Consider the following 24005-nt stretch of genomic DNA (forward strand, 5'->3'; position numbering starts at 1 on the left):
GAGGAGCGGGCTGGATGGCGCCAGGCACGCTGGCGCGGCGCCTAAATTCAGCCGACGTCCGCCGTGCGGCCGAAGCCATCGAGTCGCTAAAAACAGCTTTGGGCCCTGACTCCGTTAGGTTCATCGAGGAGGCTCAAGCACGTGGGGAGATCCCGTCCGAACTGACCCCCGTCCGGACGGAATTCCTCATCGGCGCCAAACCCCGGAACCTCCCTTGGGGGCCGGCGCCTCACAACTTGAGCCGCCTCGGGGAAATCCCCTCCGTGCCTTTCAGTTCCGCGCGGAGGGGTTACCTGTACGGGCTGCTCCTGCACACTCTCAACTTTGCCATCCTCGCCTGCCGTCCGGACACGCCATGGCGTACCATCCTGCTGTCCGGAGGAGACGGGGCTCCCCGATGGAGAGCACTCTACGCAGGGGTCCTCCCACTATTCATCGGGGTCTTGGCCTGGAGGATGGTGCACGGAGCAGTGCCGTGCAATAAATTTTTAAGCCTGTTCACGGACTCCCAGGCCGCCTGCAATTTCTGCGGTCTGGAGGCGTCCGTGTTCCATATTTTTAGTGAGTGCACAAGGTTGCAGCCCCTGTTCCATTATTTGAAGGGGCTGCTCCTGAAATTCTGGCTGCACTTCAGTCCCACTCTCCTGATCTTTGGGCACCCTGTGCGGAAGGGAGCGGGTAGGTCCGAAGGCCTCCTCGTAGGACTGCTCCTGGGCACGGCCAAGGGTGCCATCACCCGGTCCAGGCAGCGGGCGGTCATTGGGGTCGTTCAACCTGACTGCCTGCCTCTCTTCCGCTCTTACATCCGGTCCAGGGTGTCCTTGGAGATGGAGCCCGCGGTGTCCACCGGTACGCTCGCGGCCTTCCGCGAGAGGTGGGCACCGGAGGGACTGGAGTGCATCATCACGCCCGGCAACTAAATTTTAATTTGATTTTACGTTTTAAAGTGTAATTTGTTTTAATTGCCGGTGCTTTTAGTGTCCCCCTCCCCTTTTATAGGGGGCACTTGGAAAAATGTGATTCTAGCACCCAAAAAAAAAACCCCAAAAAAAGAAAAACACAAAAAAAAAACCACAAGAAAGGAAAAAAAAAAGGGCCTTGTAAATGTCTGCTGTGTCATCCAGGGCGGGTGGCACGGTTTAATGTTTTTTGTTTCACAGATAAACTCAAAAAGAGTTTCATGCACAAGGACCCCCAGGTCCCTCTGCACCGCAGTATGTTGTAATTTCTCCCCATTCAAATAATATTCTCTTTTCCTGTTTTTTTCCCCAAGGTGGATGACCTCACACTTTCCGACATTGTATTCCATGTGCCAAACCTTAGCCCATTCACTTAACCTATCTAAATCTATTTGCAGCCTTTCTGTGTCCTCTACACAACCCATTTTCCCACTAATCTTTGTGTCATCTGCAAATTTTGTTACACTACACTCTGTCCCCTCTTCCAGGTCATCTATGTATATTGTAAACAGTTGTTGTCCCAGCACGATCCCTGTGGCACACCACTAACCACCAATTTCCAACCCGAAAAGAACCCATTTATCCCGAATCTCTGCTTTCTGTTCGCCAGCCAATTCTCTATCCATGCTAATACATTTCCTCTGACTCCGCGTACCTTTATCTTCTGCAGTAACCTTTTGTGTGGCACCTTATTGAATGCCTTTTGAAAATCTAAATACACCACATCCATCAGTACACCTCTATCCACCATGCTCGTTATATCCTCAAAGAATTCCAGTAAATTAGTTAAACATGATTTCCCCTTCATGAATCCATGCTGCGTCTGCTTGATTGCACTATTCTTATCTTCTTGGACATTCTTACTATTGAGAAAGTGCAGGGAATGTTCACCAGACTGATTCCAGGGATGGCTGGACTGTCATATATGGAGAGACTGAATCAACTGGGCCTTTATTCACTGGAGTTTAGAAGGAATAGAGGGGATCTCATAGAAACATATAAGATTCTGACAGGACTGGACAGGTTAGATGCGGGAAGAATGTTCCCGATGTTAGGGAAGTCCAGAACCAGGGGACATAGTCTTAGGATAAGGGGTAGGCCATTTAGGACTGAGATGAGGAGAAACTTTTTCACTCAGAGAGTTGTTAACCTGTGGAATTCCCTGCCGCAGAGAGTTGTTGATGCCAGTTCACTGGATATATTCAAGAAGGAGTTAGATATGGCCCTTATGGCTAAGGGGACCAAGGAGTATGGAAAGAAAGCAGGAAAGGGGTACTGAGGAAGTGATCAACCATGATCTTATTGAATGGTGGTGCAGGCTTGAAGAGCTGAATGGCTTACTCCTGCACCTACTTTCTATGTTTCTATCACTGCAAGTGAAATGCTGACATGCTGATGATATGGTTTCGGTGCCAACACATGCAACAAGCCAAGTACGATGTTATGATGCAACAGCAACATAAAAATATGGCCATATTTAAGTTTGATTGTCCTCAGATTGTCCTCACTACCTCCTATTCCAATCATTCCCCTTGGTACGATCCCTATTTTTACTGCTTTAAATCCAAGGGGCTCGAAATGACACACAACTGCCTTAACCGTACATCATCAGCAAGCCCCACTGGACTTCGCCATCTCCTGCCAAAACGACCCCCATTCTAGGCTCATCTCGAGAACAAAGACAACCGAGACTCATTTTTCCAATAGTAACTGCCACCTCGTTCCCCTCCAGTTTCAGCTCTATCAACAGTGCAAGGAGGTCATGAATTTCTTAATCAGGAAGATAGCAACCATCTGGTTGGTTGCCTCTGCTGCTTCTCATTGCTCACCGAGCCAAACCTTCCTCTAGCTCCCTCCTATCCGAGCTCTGAACTCCATCTCATTGCAATTTCTCTCTTATCCTCACCTGTCTCATCAAACTCATCTCATTCACGAGACTCCTGCTCCCTTAACTCCATTCCTGCTAAACCACCCAATTTTCCTGCCTGATTCCTATGCTAACTGACATTGTAAAGGGGTTTCTCTCCTCAGGAATTGTTTCCTTTCCTTTCAAAGTTGCTGCCATTAATTCCTCCTCAAAATATCTACCCTCAGCCTCTCTGTACTCCCCAACTATTGCCTCTTCACCAACCTTCCTTTTCTAAGTAAGATCCTTGAACATGTTGTTGCTTCCCAAACCCATGCCCAATACTTCCCATTTCAATTCCTTCTGCCTGTCCCACAAGCACCAAAACAGCTGAGAGCAAAGTCTCGAAATACAGTTTTTCTGATTGTGATCATATTGCATTATCCATACTTGCAAACTACCGCCTCATCTCTAACCGCTCTTTGTTCTCCAATGTCTTTGAATGTCTCGTTGCCTCCAAAATCCGTGCCCAACTTTCTCTAAACTCCATGTTTGAATACCGCAAATCAGGTTTCCATCCCTGCCACAGTACTGAAACAGGTTTTAATCAAAGTCACAAATGACATCCTATGTGACTGTGACAAAGATAAACTATCTCTCCTCATCCTTCTCGACCTGTCTGCTGCCTCTGATATGGTTGACCACTCCATCATCCTCCAATGCCTCTCCACCGTCGTCCAGCTGGATAGGACTGCACTCGACTGGTTCCATTTTTATCTACCTAATCATAGCCAGAGAATCACCTGAAATGGCTTATTTTCCCCCTCCCACATCGTTACCTCTGGTGTCCCCCAAGGATCTATCCTTGGCCCTATCCTATTTCTCATCAACATGCTGCCCCTGGCGACATCATCCGAAAACACAGCGTCAGTTTTCACATGTATGCTGATAACACCCCAGCAATACCTCAACACCACCTCTCTCAACCCCTTCACAATCTCTAAATTGTCAGACTGCATGTCCAACATCCAGTTCTGGATGAGCAGAACTAAATATTGGTCCTTGCCACAAACTCCATTCCATAGCTACTGACTCCATCCCTCTTGCTAGAATCTGTCTGAAACTGAACCAGACTGTTCGCAAACTTGGTATCATATTTGACCCTGAAATGAACTTCCGACCACATATCCACATCATAGCTAAGACCACCTATTTCCACCTCTGTAACATTGCCCGACTCTGCCTGCCTCAGCTCATCTGCTGCTGAAACCCTCATCCATGCCTTTGCTACCTCTAGATTTGACTATTCAAATGCACTCCTGGTTGGCCTCACACATTCTACCCTACATAAACTTGAGGTCATCCAAAACTCGGCAGCCCCTGTCCTAACTCGCACCAGTTTCCATTTACCCATCACCCCTGTGTTCGCTGACCTACATTGGCTCCTGGTTAAGCAGTGCCTTGATTTTAAAATTCTCATCCTTGTTTTGAAATCCCTCCTTCCTTCACCCCCACCCCCACTCTATCTCTTTAATCTCCTCCAGCTCCACAAACCCCTCAGTTATCTGCGCTTCTCTAATTCTAGCCTCTTGAGCATCCCTGATTTTAATTGCTCAATCATTGACAGCCTTCAGCTGCCTAGGCCCTCAGCTCTGGAATTCCCTCCATAAACCTTTCCACCCCCTTTAAGGCACTCCTTAAAACCTACCTTTTTGACCAAGCTTTTGGTCACCTGCCCTAATTTCTACTTTTGTGGCTCGGTGTCAAATTTTGTTTTATAACGCTTCTGTGAAGTGCCTTGGGACTTTTTACTATGTTGAAGGTGATATATAAATACAAATTGTTGTTGTTATCCATCTCAACCACTCTGCAACCTTTGAGACAGTTATCCACACCATCTTCCTTCAACTCTTGTCAACCATAGTCCAGCTCAATGGAACTGATCTTTCTTGGCTCGATTCTTGCTTACCTAATTGTAGACAGAGCACCTCTGGGCACTGAGTTTTATTCCCACCTCCTCACCATTACCTCAGGAGTCTTCTAAAGACAATCCTTGCCCCCCAACTCTCACTTCAATATCTCCTGGTTGGCCCCTCATCCTTCACCCTCTGTAAATTCCAGCTCAACCAAAACTCTGCTGTCTCTATCCTATTCCGCACCAAGTATCGCTCACCCATCATCTCTATCCTCGCTGGTGTGCATTGGATCCTGGAATCCTAATACCTCAATGTTCTCTTTAAGAACTGTTGGTTAGGTTGCTCTATGCCGAGTGCCAATGGGTGGAGCCTACCTAGTGCCCAGTCCATCCATTGGTGCCTTAAATTTACGTGATGTCCTATTGAGGTCATAGGACCCCAATTTCACAGCTAACGAGGCTCCCGCTTGTTTTTGGCATGTCTATTTCAAAGTCCCTACTAAACTGGCGCAGTCCTAGATGTTGGTGGGAATGGTGCGGTAAGCACAGTACTGCTATTTTCCTTGAGTTACTATTCCATTTGCAACTGGCAAGCAATGGGGGTGGGGATGAAAATCAGCCCCAATGATGTTGAATTGCCCACATTAAATGTCACTGAACGGCATACAATTTGCATGATAGTCAGCCTGTAAAACAGATGTATCAGGAGCAGTCTGTCTACTGGAATCAGTAGGAGACCTTTCAACCTGAGCGAAGTAATATAAGTGAAGACTCAGGAGTTGAAGGCATTAGGTCCAGCTAAATTGCTGAGGGCGGGACGGGGGGTGCGGGGGAGCTGGTGGTGGTTAGGGATTACTTCAGGCTCCTAGGGCTAGACTTTCCACTAGGCGGCTAAGGCCCCAAAAAATGAGCCTTGTTCCAGCAATGTGGGACATCTCGCCCGTGCTGATGGTCGGCACAAGGCCCATTTTTTTTTTTTGCGATTTTCTACTCGCCGTTACCCCGGCGATGTCAAATGGGCGATCTGATTTTTCAGCGATTTCACGATCGTCCAAAAAAAGCAGAAGTCAAACGGAAGTAAAAAAAAAAGCTTCCCTAGCAACGCTATTGTGCGCGTGTGTGGGATTTTTTTTTGGGGGGTTGATTTTTTTTGTCACTTTTGGAGAGTTCATGGGTCATCGCACATGCTCAGAAGCACAGGGAGGGTCGGAGAGAGCAGGAGAAAGAGGAGAGAGAAGGAGAGAAGGAGAGAAGGAGAGAAGCAGTGAGGAAGAAATCTTTGAACATTTGACAAATCTATTCAATATCTTTATTAAATTTGATTGACGTGATAGCTAGTAATAGCTAGTCATCTATTTTCTATTAGCTATCTGTTTTCTTTTATATATCATCAATGCAAGCGCAAAAGCAAAGGGAGATGGAGAGGCAAAGGGAAAAAGCTTTTAGTGAGGACCCCAACGAGGCCCTTGTAAATGTGGTCTCAACGAGGTGGGAGGACTTGACACGGGGTGGCCATGGGAAACCTCCACGCCATGCATATAGGCGAATTTGGATGGAGATTGCCGATGTCGTTACATCGGCATCAAATGAGGTGCGGACGGCTGACCAGTGCCGCAAGAGATGGAACAGCCTGCTGACAGCTGTCAGAGTAAGTTGGATTATATATTCTATATTTAAAACATATTTAAAAGTCAGATTTAAAATCACACATATGTATTATTTACTTGATGTTTATAAATTGTTATTATGTATTATTTACTTGATGCTTATAAATTGCAAATAAAATCCTCAAGGTAAGTTATTTATAATGTAAAGTAATTACATTAAATTAAAAATTGCATTAAATTAAAAATTCCATTTATTCACCCTAATAGTAAGTTGAATGTTATAGTATTAAAAACTATTCATATGCAGCTACCAGAGTAAGTTGCATTTTAATATTTAAAACATATGTAAAAATCATATTTAAAATCATACATATCTATTATTTACTTGCTGTTTACAAATTGTAATTAGAATAATATTAAAAATTATTCATATGCACTACAATGTTATGTAATAATTGAACATTTAAATCTGTCAGTCTTCAATGTTTATTGTCATGTACCTTAGCTTATGCCGTGCAATGTTAAATTATCATTTACAGAAAAGATAAGTATCAACCACACGGAGCAAAGGAGGACAGGTGGCGGCTCCGTGATGTTGCACATTCGGAATCCATACGAGGAGCTTGTGGTGGCCTTGGTGGGGCCTGAAAGCCGTTCGGTCATGACCCATGGCGTGGCCGAGCCCACCCTTCAGTCTCGTGAGTAATGGGAAATGTGCATTGTGTCAAACATTACTAAATACATACAAAAAATATCGTAGTTACGCATTTAATATTATGCAATTAAAGTTCAATAATTTCCATGTAGTCTTGATTTATGAATGAGGCCATGTTAACCATGATGAACCCTTGTGCATATGGGCTTTTGAAAAGTATTGTAATGTTTTGGGTTATTGAAATATTGAAATATTGATATTGATATTGAAATATTGATATATATTGATATGTATTGTTATGAATTGTTTAGAAATTTCATTCATCTTTCTAAGGTCAAGTGTCTGTTGAGCAATGCGAGGTAGCGGAGACATCCACAAATATAGACCCCTCCAACAGCTCGCAGGAGGAAGAGACGGAGGAGGAGGAAGACATGACAATGCAGTCCGTTAGTTTACTTGAGGCGGAGCAAGAGGAGGAGGAGGAGCAGGAGGAGTAGGATGAGATTTTTTTTGTGGGGGGGTGGAACAAACTGCGGCCATCTCGATTGAGATGGAAGAGGCACCGGGACCAAGCGGTGTGCAGGTGGCAACGCCAAAGCACGTCATTTTGCAAACGCCGACCCCACTGAGGTCCGGTCAGCATCGTGAGCAATCGCCTACCATGGAGGGCCAGACAGAGAGCTTAATATTCCTGTGCAGGGAGATCGCGACCTTATCCAGGGTTTCGCGGGATTCTCTGTGAACTGGAGCCAGTTTGCCGCGAAGTGGAGCCAGTTTCCAGCATCCTGGAGTAAGTTCTGCACAAACTTCCAATACCCTACGGCATGCGTTGCTGGCTGGACACGGCGCTGCACCCCAAGGTGTCGTGTCTGTTCGCAGCGGGACCTCGAGCATGCAAGCGTGTACGGAGGACATAGTTACCCCTGACTCGGAAGTGGAACTTCAGGCTTCCACTTCCGCTCCGTCACCTCCACCACAGCAGGAAGTCTTGCCGTCCCACTCTGCACAATGTCTTGGTGTCGGTCTGCATAGACCAAAACTGGCAGGTGGGGTACGAACATGGGGTGGCACTGGACCTGGAGGAAAACATGGCCGCAGGTAGGGAGGGGGGAGATTTTTCACCAATTTATGATAACTTTTAACTTGTTCACTTGTTCAATTGTTCTTGTTCTTGTTTTGTTAGTAGTTATTTGTTAGTTGTTCATTGTTAATTGTTTGAGGGAAGGGGGTGGGTTGGTGCGGGGGGTGGAGTGAGGGGGTTGGAGGGATAGCTTATCAAATTTTGTTCTCATATTTGTTAAAATAAAAAAAATTATCTTTGATTCAATAAATTGTGTGTGTCTTCTCTCTATTAGTTACATTAGTTATCAACTATACAGTTGTTAATCCATATTTGTTTATTCTTTTAATATACAAGTACTTTAGTAACAACTTCAAGATGTAAAAGCTATTTTATGAATTCAATATTTACCAAAAATAATGTAATAATATCTATTTATATTCGCTGTCCCAATATTCTGGTATAACTAACTCTCTAAGTAACTCACAACTATTCCTACACCCTTTCTCTGAAGTCTAGATGGTGTCTGTAGTGGCCATTTTCCTTCTCTTAGAGCCAGAAAAATCAACTATTTCTCAGCACTCTTTTGAACCTTACATCAGCCCAGCGAAATGCATGCTAGGTGCTGAAACTTGGGATGGGCCTTGTGTGGGCTATAATTTCGGCGATCTTCTCGGCGATCAAAGTGGAAACTTAGCCACCTGTTTTTCGGCGATATTTTGGGCCTCGTTTCCACTTTCTGCTCAAAATGGGCGATAAAGGTCCGTTTTGGGCCATATATGGGCCATAGATGGGCGATGTGAAGTGGAAAATCTAACCCACAGTTCTCAGTCTCTAGTCTTTTGAGTTCTTGCCCGACTCTCTCCTTGAGTGCATGTGGTACGGGAGGTGGCTTGCAGTAAACTGGTCGAGCGTCCTTCAGTACCCTGACACTTGCCTTGAAGCCTTGGATCGGACTGTCTGTTTCACAGAACACCTTTGGATACTTCTTGATGACATCATCCTTCATTGTAAATCTTATTTCAACATTCCAATCCAGGTTCAGTGATCCCAACCAATTTCTACCTATCAAGGCAGGCTTGTCTCCTGCCACTACTAAGAAAGACAAGCTCTGAAAATGATCCTTGTATTTCACCGGTACGGTGATATGACCTACCATAGGAATTTTCTCTCCTGAGTAGCCTCACAGATCAACCTTGGATTTCTTCAATGGAAATCACGCAATTTGTCAAGATATAGTGATTCTATTACTAAGCTCACGGATGCACCAGTGTCGATTTCCATAGGTATTTTGGTTCCTGCAACATCTTGGATGATGATACTTTTTGAATCGCTGTGAGATACCTTTGTGCTCCTGATGATGTGTATCTCCAAAACCTCCTCACCCTGTTGCTTTTCTTCAATGCTACGTAATCTTTGGGGATTTCTTATAGCTTTGAAAGTTGGTTTACTCTTCAGTCTGCATGCCTTCACATATGGACAACTTTCAGCAATGTGTTGTCCCAGGCACCGATAGCATGACGTCAACATATTGTTACCGTGGCCAGTTGCTGAGGCCTTGCGGCCCAACTACCTTTTTCTTTTAATCTGCAGGCGATTCACCTTGGTTACCTGATGACTGGAAATGGCACAAAATTCTCTGGAATATTGGTCGGCCATATCCATTGACATAGCTGTCTGACAAGCTAAATCAAAAGTCAAGTTATGTGTTGTCAACAACATTCTTCTGATTGCTTCATTTTTCATCCCACAAACAAAGCGGTCACACAATGCTCGGTCCTGAAAGTTTCCAAATTGACAATGAATTGATGGCTTTTTCAATGCTACAATGTACTCACTGATACTTTCACCAGGTAATTGATTTAGTATTCCAAAATGTTAACTTTCAGCAATTTCCAGGTGCTCAGGACTGTAGTGCTGAATCTCCGTAAGTGATGTGTCCTTTGGCTTGACAGGAACAAGCATATTTTTCAGGGTTTGATACACCTCGGGGCCTGCCCCTTTTTTTTCCAACACCACCTGGTTACGGTTTTCATCATTGGGTACTTCGATGATACAATTTGTGGTGAAATACATTTCTAGCTGCTCCACATATGCTCTAAAAGTCTTCGGTTGTGTTGAAACTCACCCAAGTGCCCTATTATTCCTCGAGGTGCAGCCATCTGAACTCTTCAGTTCAGCCAAGTGTGCTTGTAACTTACCTTGGAATTTTTAGCTGTTCTGCAAATAAAGAACCTCTCAAAGTTACTCTGTCGGTTGGCTGAATCTTCCATCAATAAAAATTTCAGCGAGGGCGTCCTATCCTCATCGCCAATGTGGTATATTCTCTATGACATCGCAGGTACAACAGCGATTAGATTATGTGCTCAAGTCTTAGAGTCAAGTTAAAACTCTAAAATGAAAGACATCTCCAGTATCCATATGTGAGAGTGAATGATCACTTCTAATTAGGTTTGGACAGGGCCAGCCTTACGGGTGGGCGACATTGGCTTATGCCCAGGGGGCTATGGCCTAGAGGGTCTGACATTAACGGCATCGACGGCTGCAAAGAACTTGGCGATATCCAAAGTCTGCTTCCGATGGACTGCACTGCTCCTCCATTGAAACATACAAGATTCGGAAGGGGATTGACAGGGTAGATGCTGAGAGGTTATTTTCCTGGTTGGAGTGTCTAAAACTAGGGGACACAGTCTCAAGATAATGGGTAGGCCATTTAGTGCAGAGATGAGGAGGATTTCTTCACTCAGAGGGTTGTGAATTTTTGGAATTCTCTGCCCCAGAGGGCTGTGGATGCTGAGTCTCTGAATATATTCAAAGCTGTGATAGATAGATTTTTAGAGTCTAGGGGAATCAAGGGATATGGAGATTGTGCAGGAAAGTGGAGTTAAGGTCGATGATCAGCGATAATCTTATTGAATGGAGGAGCAGGCTCGAGGGGCCAAATGGCCAACTCCTGCTCCTATTTATTATGTTCTTATGTTCAAGAACAGCAAGCTTCAAGTTTCAAGAGCAAGTTCCCAAACACATGGATAGCACTCAGAATCTTGTTAACCATGCACATATCAGTGGCGAGCAGTGAACAGAGTTTCTCGAAGTTGAAGCTCATAAAAACATATTTGCGATCAACCATGGGAGATGACAGACTAACTTCACTGGTCATCCTGTGTATTGAGAATGATGTGGCTCAAAATATCTTGGTTAACAAAGTTTTTTATTTGTGATTGTTATTTATTAGATTAATGTTTAATTTAATATCTAGTTTATTTGTCACTTAAGTATAATGTCGGGCCAAACATTGCGGCCTAACCAGGTCCGTACGACGTGCACACACACCCGGTGAGGCCTTGCAAAAGCTGGTTCTCGGGACGGGATGCGCATGTGCCAAGAATTGGCTTTCGCGATCTGTCAAAATTCCTTTTGACATATCCTATGCATCCCCGCAGGAAGGACATCCGCGAGGCAGAGATTGGGCTATTTGCCCAACTCTTGCCCAGTGAATGGCCTTCAAATTCTTATGCCTGATAAAAGCAGGCATATAGACTACTTTTACCAGTGTAAAAGTTTTAAAACATAGAAAAATTAAATTAAATCACTCATTTTTATATTAAAAACCCTGTCCATTAATGTAAGTTTATTTTTCAAACACATTAAAACATTTTTTCAAAAATATATTTTTTTCTAAAACATTTAATTACATTGAATTTCAATTCATTTTAAATATGTGAGGTGTTATTTTATTTATTGTGCTGTGTTTCTTGTTTTCGGGGCGGGAGGGGGTGGGGCATTCTCATTGATAGTAACGGGAGCTCGTAAAAACAGAGTTCCCATTATTATCATTGAGAATACTCAATAATGATTGGTGGTCCAGGCCCATGTGATCCCAGGCTGCACTTATGCATCTGGTGGACATGTTCCCATACGCTGCATAGTGAATGGAGGCCTTCGACCGAAATCCTCCATTCCTCCAGGACCACCAGGTATTTTCGGTGATTTTTTTCGGGTCGGAGGCATTCGTCAGAAGGAAGCCTCCGACCGCAATTTTTCCCCCGTTATTTTGTATCATGTATTATTTAAATTATAAAAAACTTTTGAGATTACAGGTTTATTTCTGAAACTTTCGCTAATACTACCACATACTTAAACTCAAAGGAAGGGCGCCAAAATACAAGTTTGCCCAGGGAACCATTTTCCTTAAGGCTGTCCCTGGGCTCAGAGCAGAATGAAGAATTGCTAAACTATTTTCTGACCCAAGGAACATGAGAAGCATCAGATTAACAGAAGATATCTCTCTCCAGGTTGTTTCGCCAGTGTTGTGTCGTCGATGCCAGTTCTGAGTCAATAAGATTGATTTTCTTAATTGGATAGCTCTTTCAAAGAGCCAACACAGGCCCGATGGGCTGAATGGCCTGCTTCTGTGCTGTAAGATTCTTGTCATAGGGCTGTTGCAGTTCCTCATCACCTGGCCTGGCAGATCTGAGGCAATCAGCCAACATCTAACTTCTCAGTTCTCCAAAATTTCCTTTGGGAGCTCCTGAGATGTCAGAGGAAGAGGAACTATCTGCTCAGCACGGAATTAAAATGAACGGCTGTCCCCAGCTGTCACTAACCAACCAGGATGGCAGACTTTTCAATCAATTAGCAGTACCTGCTCCATTGTGCAAACTTTGTATTAAGTGCCAGCTTCCTCTCAACAACAAGATACTGCGCCAGAAAAATAGCTTATGAATGTCTATGATTTTGAAAGAAGAAAGAGAGAATCTGTACGAGTTGGTCTTCCTTGTCACTGAAATTAAGTTTAAAAAAATGAGTTTGCTGCATTTAACTTGTAATATCCAGAGACTTGAGCAAAAACACTAGGCTGACACTCCAGTGCAATACTGAGTGAGTGCTGCATTGTCGGAGGAGCCGTCGTTCGGATGAGACGTTAAACCAAGACCCCGTCTGCCTTCTCAGGTGGATGTAAAAGATCCGATGGCACTATTTCAAAGAAGAGCAGAGGAGTTATCCCTGGTGTCCTGGCTAATATTTATCTCTCAATCAACATCACTAAATACAGATTACCTGGTCATTGTCATATTGCTGTTTGTAGGACCTTGCAATGCGCAAATTGGTTGCCATGTTTCCTACATTACAACAGTGACTGCACTCCAAAAGTACTTCTTTGGCTGTAATGTGCTTTGGGACATCCTGAGGTCCACTGGTTTAGGAGTCTAGGAATTGGGTGAATAGTCTAAAGAGGCAGGCCTTTCAGGAGTGAAGTTAGGTAACATTTATACACATAACGGCAGGGATTTTACCATCTGTGGCGAGTTGGGTGCAGCCGGCATTTGTAGTGTGTTGGAAAGCTGCTCCCGACTCCATCCCGCCCTGTATACTCAATCTTCGGTTGATAAGAATTGGTCAGCCAACCCTGCGGGATTCCCGACCAATTAACAGGAAGCCGGTCTGATGATGTAATCTGATGATGCATCATCAGCCAGTTTCCTTAAAGGGACTATGCACACATTGCTTTTGACAGTTTTTTTTGTCAGTGTTCTGCAGCATTAAGGTGCTGCAAACACTGACAAGCACTGCACAGAGTTGTATGGCTGTACCAATGCTCTCCCATGACTCCCTCCAGTCCACAGCACACAGGGAGGTTCTCTTCCATTCCAATGGATGGAAGAGACCACCCCAGAACACGAACGCAGCCTAGTTGCACATTGCACAGGATGGTATAAGCAGAAATGTCATCAGGAGAACCTGGCTGCAGTGGGGCAAACTTTTCAATGATCTCCGTATATCACGAAATGTTACAGCAAAGCCACGCTCAACCTCATCCTCCCGTGCCACTATCACATCCCCATCACTCTGCCTTCCCTACCCTACTCCTGCACATCCTTACTCACACCAACATACCTTGCACCTCCACCCATCCCTCACTCTCTATCTACATTATCATTTCCCCATCTCACTAGCCACTCCTCACACTCACCCTCATCCTTGTTCAACTAACAACACACAAAGATAGGCACTTGGGTCCTTTAGCTAATGTTCATGTAAAGTTATGTTGATGAGTTGTCAAACATTGAAATCTTTATTTGTGGGCACCTTTGGAAGTGGCTTAGTGAGTTGCATTAAATGGTGAGTCATAAGGCTACAATAGTGATGAGTGTGAAAGGAATGGCTTCGGCATTGTAGGGATGCTTTATGGTGCTGGTGTGTGGTGGTGCTAACCTGGCGCATCATGTGGTAGCCAGGGTGTATAGCTTCAAGTGAAGTAAATGTGCCCATGAGGGTGAGGCCATCCCTGGCCTCCCGGACAGCAATGTGGTCAGGTGCTGATGCCCGCAGTCCTGTGCAGCATCAGGTGATTGCGGAGAAGGTTGGTGTTGTTGTTAGTGATGCTGGTCTGCTCAGTGATGTTGGTGTTAGGGCTGATTGTGGTGGGATTCTGAGGACCAAGTTGTGATTTTTTCAAGGGCACCAATGCTGCTGGAATAAATGGCATGTGAGGTTGAGATGACAGAAGCGATCTGTCAATGGTGAGACAAGTTGCTCCAAGGAGGTGACAGTGAATAGAGAATTCACTGCAAACACTTCCAAACTGCATACAGAACAAAAGCTTCTTCCAAATCATGAAGGCTTCAGCTTTTGACATTGGAAAGTGAACAGCTGTGAAATGGTAGCTTTTATACAACTTCTGCAGTTATCAACTAACCAAAGTAATGGAGAGTCACTGTGAATCCAACTTCACTTACCTGGCATTTTCCCCAAGGGCAGCAAACCCGACAAAAGGTTGGTAAAATTGTAAGTGTCTGCTTTTAATCATCTTAAGTAACATTGAACTACCTCCTAACTATCTTAATTAACTGGCCTGCAACTTGCTGTCGGGTCTGCGATCGAAACGCAGTCCTCACATGGAGGCATGTTTAGAGCGGGATCCTGACCCGCTGTCAATCCCAGCCATTTTGACTCCAAACCCGCACTCGCAGGGCTAGGAAGATTCCGGCCAACGAGTGGTAGAAGTTGGAACTCTTTCCAAAAACAGCAATTGATGCTAGATAATTGTTGATTTTAAATCTGAGATTGATTGATGTTTGTTAACCAAATTATTAAGGGATATGGGACAAAGGCAGATATATGGAGTTAGGTCACAAATCAGCCATGATCTAATTGAATGGTGGAGCAGGCTTGAAGGCGCTCAATGGCCTCCTCCTGTTCCTATGTTGTGAAAGGTTTGATGGTGTTACAGGAGTAAAAGATGCAGTGGGCCATGAAATTACAGGCTCTGCTGTTGTAGAATTCTTTTTCAGCTGATGATCTACAGCGCTTCATGGATGTCCAGTTCTCATCTACTAGATCTCTCGTTCGTCTGTCTCACTGAGCACAGCTGTCATGCCACAGTACAAAAAGTTGGCCAGAGGGCGAAATTGCCTTGCTCCCCAATTGGGGGCGGGAACCATCTGGGGCCAGGACTTTTTGTCATGCGCTCCACTTCCTCTGGGGGCAGTTACCGGGACACTACTGGCGGGCTGAGGGAAGCGCTACGTGGATGGTCCGCGTAGCACTGACATGCTTAAACGGCCCTCCCCTTTGCGTAAATGGGAGGTCTGTTGCACACTCTGCAAAGCCTCTGATGGCATCCACTAGGCAACGTGCGACTGGATTGCAGCCCGGCACCCAAAACAGAGTGCTGGGCTGCAAGATGGCGGCCTGGACCATGCTAGGGCTACCCGAGTCGACCTGAGAGTTGGCAATTAAAAGAAGATGGCGACCCGGGGTGCTGGCCCCCTCCCCTTTAAGGAGCACCCTAAGAGCGGTTGTTGGCCAGCAGCGCGACCCACAATTACCCTCATGGAGCATTAAGAGGTCAGCGTAGGGTGGTGATGGGGCAGCGAGCATGGCGATGACATCATTGTTGCTTGTGTGGCAGCCTGGGTTGCTTCCTCCCCAGAAACCCGAGCAATTTCCCGGGTGGCGGTAGCACCCCCCTTCCCTGGCCATGAGTCTCCTCTGCCCCGTTCCCCCCCCCCAGAGGAGCCAATGGGACTATAAAAAGGTGCAATTTCGCCTCCTGAGTGTCATCACTGTGGAGAAAAAGATCACTCCTACCAATTCTACATAGAAGGACATAACTGCGACAGGTAGGATAATGATGACTTGGTCAATTAGATTACTCCCTTGCATTAGTTCCCTCAACACCTGACACAGTCTATGCTCAGAAAGACTCAACCAACTCAGTCAGTGTAACTGATTCCCTTTTGGTGGTGGACATTAAAGTCCCTTACCTGTTATATCTTCAGTACAACTCACAAACACACACAAGCCTTAAGATGGCAGAACACTCCGGAACTCCAGTCAGGTGACCTGTTCCCTCCTTATTTGTACACAGCACTGGCTGCAGTGCCACAGTAGTCCACAGGTGGAGCTATATATATTACATTACCCAAAGAGCATTCCGTGCCCTTGCTTCCCTCAGTGTTTCCTTCAAGTGATCTTCAACATGGAGGAGTGCCGATTATTCTGTTTAGGAAGTGTGGGCGGGGTGTAGGAGGTTATCTTGGCCTCGTTTGACCTGAAGTCATCAGACTTAACAGGATCTGCAGTAAATGTTGAGGACTCCCAGGCCCACTTCCACCCAACTGTATACCACTATGTCCCCACCTCTGGTGGGTCTATCCTAATGATGGGACAGGACATATCAGAATTGATGATGGAGGAGTCTAGGATATTGGCTGATAGATATAATCCAGAGACGTTTCCAGATACAAAATATCTATCTCTGACAGCAATAGTAAATCAACAACAACAACAGCTTGCATTTTTATACGTGGCCAAAGGCTTAGTCAAGTAGGTAGGTTTTAAGTAGAATCTTAAAGGAGGAGAGAGAGGTGGAGGGGTTTAGGGATGGAATTCCAGAGCTTAGGGCTGAGGGAGCTGAAGGCACGACCACTATTGGGTGAGCGATGAAAATCAAGGATGCGCAAGAGGTCAGAATTGGAGGAGCGCAGAGATTTTGGAGGGTTGTAAGGCTGCAGGAGATGACAGAGAAAGGGAGGGCAAGGCCATGAATCGATTTGAAAATGACGATGAGAATTTTAAAATCTAACCACTGGAGTGTTGGGTGAACGAGATTTGGTGTGAGTTAGGAGATGGGCAGCAGAGCTTTGGATGACCTCAAGTTTACAGTGGGTGCAAGGTGGGAGGCCGGCCAGGAGAGCACTGGAATAGTCAAGTCTGGATGTAACAAAGGCATGGATGATGATTTCAGCAGCAGATAATACACATGAAAATGAGTTGAATTAGGAAAAGTAGTTGGTGAGTTATTGCATCTATTAACTTTGGGTTTATGGATCAAGTCAATGAATATAGTAATTTTTATAATATCAAACAGCAACTTATGTAAATTAAATCACACTATAATGGTGTGAAGTTGACTTTAACCAAATGCACTGTTCCATCAGATGGTTTGAAATAATTTTATAATTGTTTCATTTCAGAATTTGCTTATACAATTTAACAGCAGAGTCCAATTTACATAACTCCAGTTGCTTGAATCTGACTATTACAATGATGCATGTTCTATTTGTTATATAGCTGTGCAAAACATTAAATGGCCTGTGAATAGTGATGAAGAAACCTGCTGGGATTCATTAGCCTGATTGGTTTCTAACTGCATTGACCAGATTCCATCAACTAATGCCATTCGCAGGTTATATAGAAACACATACCAACTTAATGACACCAGCATCCTGACTGCTGAACCCAACATGACACATTAAGGTACCTTTTTTGGGGATGGTGAGTTTCCTGGCCATTCATTTCTTTTCTTGTTTATTTTTACTTTTGGACGTTTGTATTCTCTTATTAAAGAGCAATAAGAATGATGATCACTGTGAATGACTTGTTGATCATTGGGGGTCATTTTCCACATATGCCCTGGTGATAAGGAGCCCTATCTGCCTACAATACATATTGGGAAATTGTGGGCGGTGCACTTTCAATTTTCCGATGTGGATCTGCAACAGAAGAGGGTCCCAGACAATGTTCCCTCTAATTATGTTGTGCCAGCACCTTTCAATTTGCTGCACAGCCGCACATGCACGATATCTTCCTGAGGGAACAGCTTGTGAGCGGCTTGCTCGTTACCTTCCCGATTGCCGTGTGGCTATGCACGCGCGCAACTCAGAGGGAACATTGGTCCCAGCCGCTAGCACATTCGCCGGAAATCAGCCCCATTGATCCAACAGTATAAGCGAGCTGAATCAATCTGCAACTGCTGAAGCTAAACTGCCCTGGGTTGATGGTGATACCAATTGGTGCAAACTTGATGCCTTGGGGCTTAAATTCATTAGCGGCCAAAAACGAGTGCGATTCGTGTGGTGGCACCAGAACAGCAAGGCCTGAGGCCTGTCCTAAATTGGGCCTCATTGGCACAATGGTGGTGAGCCGCAGGTGTCACTCACTACAACCAAGGTCATGGTGTACAGGGCTGTAGTAATACCCATCCTCCTGTATGGTTCAGAGACATGGACCATGTACAGTAGACACCTCAAGTCACTGGAGAAATATCTCAAGATCCTACAAATCCCCTGGGAGAACAGAAGCACCAATATCAGTGTCCTCATCCAGGCCAACATCCCCAGCATTGAAGCACTGACCACACTTGATCAGCTCCGCTGGGCAGGCCACATTGTCTGCATGCCAGACACAAGACTCCCAAAGCAAGCGTTCTACTCGGAACTCCTTTACAGCAAACGAGCTAAAGGTGGACAGAGGAAATGTTACAAGGACACCCTCAAAGCTCCCCTGATAACGTGCAACATCCCCACCGACACCTGGGAGTCTCTGGCCAAAGACCGCCCTAAGTGGAGGAAGTGCATCCGGGAGGGTGCTGAGTGCCTCGAGTCTCATAGCCGACTACATGCAGAAGACAAGCGCAGGCAGTGGAAAGAACGTGCGGCAAACCTGTCCCACCCTCCCTTACCCTCAACGGCCGTCTGTCCCACCTGTGGCAGGGACTGCGGGCTCTCATATTGGATTGTTCAGCCACCTAAGGACTCATTCTAAGAGTGGAAGCAAGTCTTCCTCGATTCTGAGGGACTGCCTATGATGATGACTCACTAGGTAGGGCCTGACTAATTTCAGGTGGCTCGGATGTTGGCGGAGGTCTACAAGTTAGTCCAGGCAGAGGGTGTGATTAGGATGGAGGTGGTGGGAATTGAGCACTAATTGGCAGCAGCTGGCCGTCTTAATCTTGAGGTTAGAGGAGAACACCATCTTTGCGCCTGGCTCCATTTTAAGGTAACTTTAAAAAGGCTTCTTGCTCTGCACATAGTGGTTTCTTTAGAGCCTGAAAAAGTAGTTGGAGCTTACAACATTGTATCGTCTGTGGCTCAGTTGGCACTCTGACTTCTGAGTCAGGAGGGTTGTGGGTTCAAGTCCCACTCCAGAGACTGGAGCATATAATCTAGGCTGACGCTCCATGGCAGTGCTGAACTGTTGGAGGAGCCGTTTTTCAGATGAGGTGGTAAACCGAGGGGCTGTCTGACCTTTCAAATGAATGTAAAAGATCCCACGGCACTAATTTAAAGAAGGTGTCCTGTGCCAATATTTGTCATTAAATCATATTATTTGGTCATTATTGTGACGAGATAATGTATAGCGCCCTCTAGCTAGGAGGTATTGATATAATTTAGAGTGCCCTCGAGCTTGGAGATATCGGGAGCTGTATTGAGAGAGAGGGTCTGTGAAGGAACACCATCTTAAGCTCCACATGGCTGTCTGAGATCTCCCAAATAAATAGAGTTAAGGTGAACTAATGGTGTTCAAGTGTGTTCAAGAGATTATAAAATACATGGTGTCAGAAGTGGAGACTTCTGATCTTTCATCGAACACATCTACGACCGAAATATTGGAACTGTAAGACTTTTTCGAGCTGTTCGAAATCGACATTAAGCAGTGCAGTGCAGAGCGTGCTTCCTAAACATTGCGCGAAGGTTTGATATATAGTCATAAGCTTGTAAAATAAGCAAGAGGCATTAAGAAAGTAAACTTAAAGTGGCATAAGTTATTGCAGAGCCTCGATTGAAAAAGTATTTCTAAAAATACATGGCCACGATATTTTACTATTAGACTTGTTCGAAATCTGGGTATTTGAACTGTATACATGTATGTGACAAACTTAAAGTCCTAAACTGTAGCGAGCTATTGTGACCACCGCGGTTCCAACTCCTGCGCACATTCTTCCCCCACCTCCATTGCAGGTGACTGGCAATTTGATTGCCAACTGGAAAAAATTCAAACAGTTGTGGGACAGCTATGAAATGATGAGGAATATTGTGGAAAAACCAGAGAGAGTTAGGGTCGCAATGTTTATCACTGCCATTGGCAGCGATACCCTAGATATCCACAATAATCTTCCCTACAAATCAGAGGAAGACAAGCAGGAAATTGAGATTATTTTTAAGCTCTGGGAAGAGCACTGTAAAGATAAAACCAACATCATCTATGAACAGTATCAGTTTAACAACTGCGTACAAGCAAACGAGTGGTTTGTCAGATATCTCGTGAAAGTGAGAGAGCTGGCATTGTCATGTAATTTCGGCAATTTGAAGGATGATTTCATCAGAGACCGCATAGTCTGTGCAATATCTGATAACATTCGCATAAGAGGCTGTTCAAGAATCAAACCAAACACTCGATAATTGTGTGATGCTCTGTAAAGCTACAGAGGTCACAGTTGTGCAAATGAAATCCATGAAGCTCACTAAAACAGACTCTGAAGATATCAAATTTGTCAGACAGAAACCACGATCCACAAAGAAAGAATTCACAGACAAAGAGTTCACGAACAATTGCAGATATTGTGGCAATAGACATGAGCTGTCAAAAACCAAATGCCCAGCATATGGGAAGACCTGTACAAATTGCGGCAAACAAAATCACTTTTCTCAAAAGTGCAGACAGAGTGGATCGAGGCAGAAATCTACACTTAAGCATAAATATAAGGGCAAGTCAAAAGTTCATGCAATATATGAGGAATGTTATTATTGTGATTTTGAAGTCATGACTGTAAAGATGCTTGGTAAAGTTGATCGCACAATCAAGGACAAAGCTGACAGAAAGTAGCCCAAGAAGATTATGGTTACATAGAAACATAGAAACATAGAAAGTAGGTGCAGGAGTAGGCCATTCGGTCCTTCGAGCCTGCACCACCATTAAATATAATCATGGCTGATCATGCAACTTCAGAACCCCATTCCTGCTTTCTCTCCATAACCATTTAACCCTTTAGCCGTAAGGGCCACATCTAACACCCTTTTGAATATATCGAACTAAATGGTCTCAACAACTTTCTGTGGTAGAGAATTCCACAGGTTCACAATTCTCTGAGTGAAGAGGTTTCTCCTCATCTCGGTCCTAAATGGCTTACCCCTTATCCTTAGACTGTGACCCCTGGTTCTGGACTTCCCCAACATCGGGAACATTTTTCCTGCATCTAACCTGTCCAATCCTGTCAGAATTTTATATGTTTCTATGAGATCCCCTCTCATTGTTCTAAATTCCAGTGGATATAAGCTGAGTCGATACAGTCTTTCTTCATATGTCAGTCCTGCCATCCCGGAAATCAGTCTGGTGAACCTTCGCTGCACTTCCTCAATAGCAAGAATGTCCTTCCTCAGATTAAGAGACCAAAACTGTACTCAGTATTCAAGGTGTGGTCTCACCAAGGCCCTGTACAACTGCAGTAAGATCTCCCTCCTCCTATACTCAAATCCCCTCGCTATGAAGGCCAGCATGCCATTTGCTTTCTTAACCGCCTGCTGTACCTGCATGCCTACCTTCAATGACTGATGTACCATGACACCCAGGTCTCGTTGCACCTCCCCTTTTACTAATCTGTCACTATTCAGATAATAACCTGCCTTCCTGTTTTTGTCATCAAAGTGGATAACCTCACACTTATCCACAGTATATTGCATCTGCCATGCATTTACCCATTCACCAAACCTGTCCAAGTCCCACTGCACCCTCCTCGCATCCTCCTCTCAGCTCACACTGCCACCCAGCTTAGTGTCATCTGCAAAATTGGAGATATTACACTCAATTCTTTCGTCTAACTCATTAACGTATATTGTAAATAGCTGGGGTCCCAGCACTGAAACCTATGGCACCCCACTAGTCACTGCCTGCCATTCTGAAAAGGACCTATTTATTCCCACTCTTTGCTTCCTGTCTGCCAACCAGTTCTCAATCCACGTCAATACATTACCGTCAATACCATGTGCTTTAATTTTGCACAATAATCTCTTGTGTGGAACCTTGTCAAAAGACTTTTGAAAGTCCAAATACACCACATCCACTGCTTCTCCCTTATCCACTCTACTAGTTACATCCTCAAAAAACTGTAGAAGATTTGTCAAGCATAATTTCACTTTCATAAATCCATGCTGACTTGGACTGATCCTGTCACTGCTTTACAAATGCGCTGCTATTAGAGCTTTAATAATTGATTCCAGCATTTTCCCCACCACCGATGTCAGGCTATAATTCCCTGTTTTCTCTCCCTCCTTTTTTAAAAAGTGGGGTTACATTAGCTACCCTCCAATCCATAGGAACTGAACCAGAGTCCATGGAATGTTGGAAAATGACCACCAATGCATCTACTATTTCTAGGGCCATTTCATTAAGTACTCTGGGATGCAGACTATCAGGCCCTGGGGATTTATCGGCCTTCATTCCCTTTAATTTCCCTAACACCATTTCATGACTGATAAGGATTTCCCTCAGTTCCCCCTTCTCGCTAGACCCTCGGTCCCCTAATATTTTCCTTAGGTTATTTATGTCTTCCTTAGTGAAGATAGAACCAAAGTATTTGTTCAATTGGTTTGCCATTTCCTTGTTCCCCATTATAAATTCCCCTGATTCTGACTGCAAGGGACCTACATTAGTCTTCACTAACCCTTTTCTCTTCACATATTTGTAGAAGCTTTCGCAGTCAGTTTTTATGTTCCCTGCAAGCTTACTCTCATACTCTATTTTCCCCCTCCTAATTAAATCCTTAGTTCTCCTCTGCTAAATTCTAAATTTCTCCCAGTCCTCAGGTTTGCTGCTTTTTCTGGCCAATTTATATGCCTTTTCCTTGGATTTAACACATTCCCTGATTTACCTTGTTAGCCACGGTTGAGCCACCTTCCCTTTTTTATTCTTACGCCACACAGGGATGTACAATTGTTGTAGTTCATCCATATGATATTTAAATGTTTGCCATTGCCTATCCACCGTCAACCCTTTAAGAATCATTCATCAGTCTATCCTAGCCAATTCACGTCTCATACCATCGAAGTTTCCTTTCTTTAAGTTCAGGACCCTAGTCTTTGAATTAACTGTGTCACTCTCCACCTTAGCAAAGAATTCTACGATATTATGGTCACTCTTCCCCAAGGGACCCCGCACAACCAGATTGCTAATTAATCCTCTCTCGTTACACAAGACCCAGTCTAGGATGGCCTAGTTTCTAGTTGGTTCGTCGACATATTGTTCTGGAAAACAATCCCTTATACACTCCAGGAAATCCTCCTCCACAGTATTGCTACCAATTTGTTTAGTCCAATTAATATGCAGATTAAAGTCACCCATGATAACTGCTGCACCCTTATTGCACGCATCCCTAATTTCCTGTTTGATGCCATCCACAACCTCACTACTACCGTTTAGTAGTCTGTGCACAACTCCCACTAACGTTTTCTGCCCTTTGGTGTTTCGCAGCTCTACGCATATTGATTCCACATCATCCACGCTAATGTCCTTCCTTACTGTTGCGTTAATCTCCTCTTTAACCAGTAATGCTACCCCACCTCCTTTTTCTTCCTGTCTGTCCTTTCTGAATATTGAATACCCCTGGATGTTGCGTTCCCAGCCTTGGCTACCTTGGAGCTATGTCTCCGTAATCCCAATTACATCATATCCATTAACAGC

Source organism: Pristiophorus japonicus, chromosome 1, assembly GCF_044704955.1.
Source record: "Pristiophorus japonicus isolate sPriJap1 chromosome 1, sPriJap1.hap1, whole genome shotgun sequence".
NCBI classification, from domain to species: Eukaryota; Metazoa; Chordata; class Chondrichthyes; family Pristiophoridae; genus Pristiophorus; species Pristiophorus japonicus.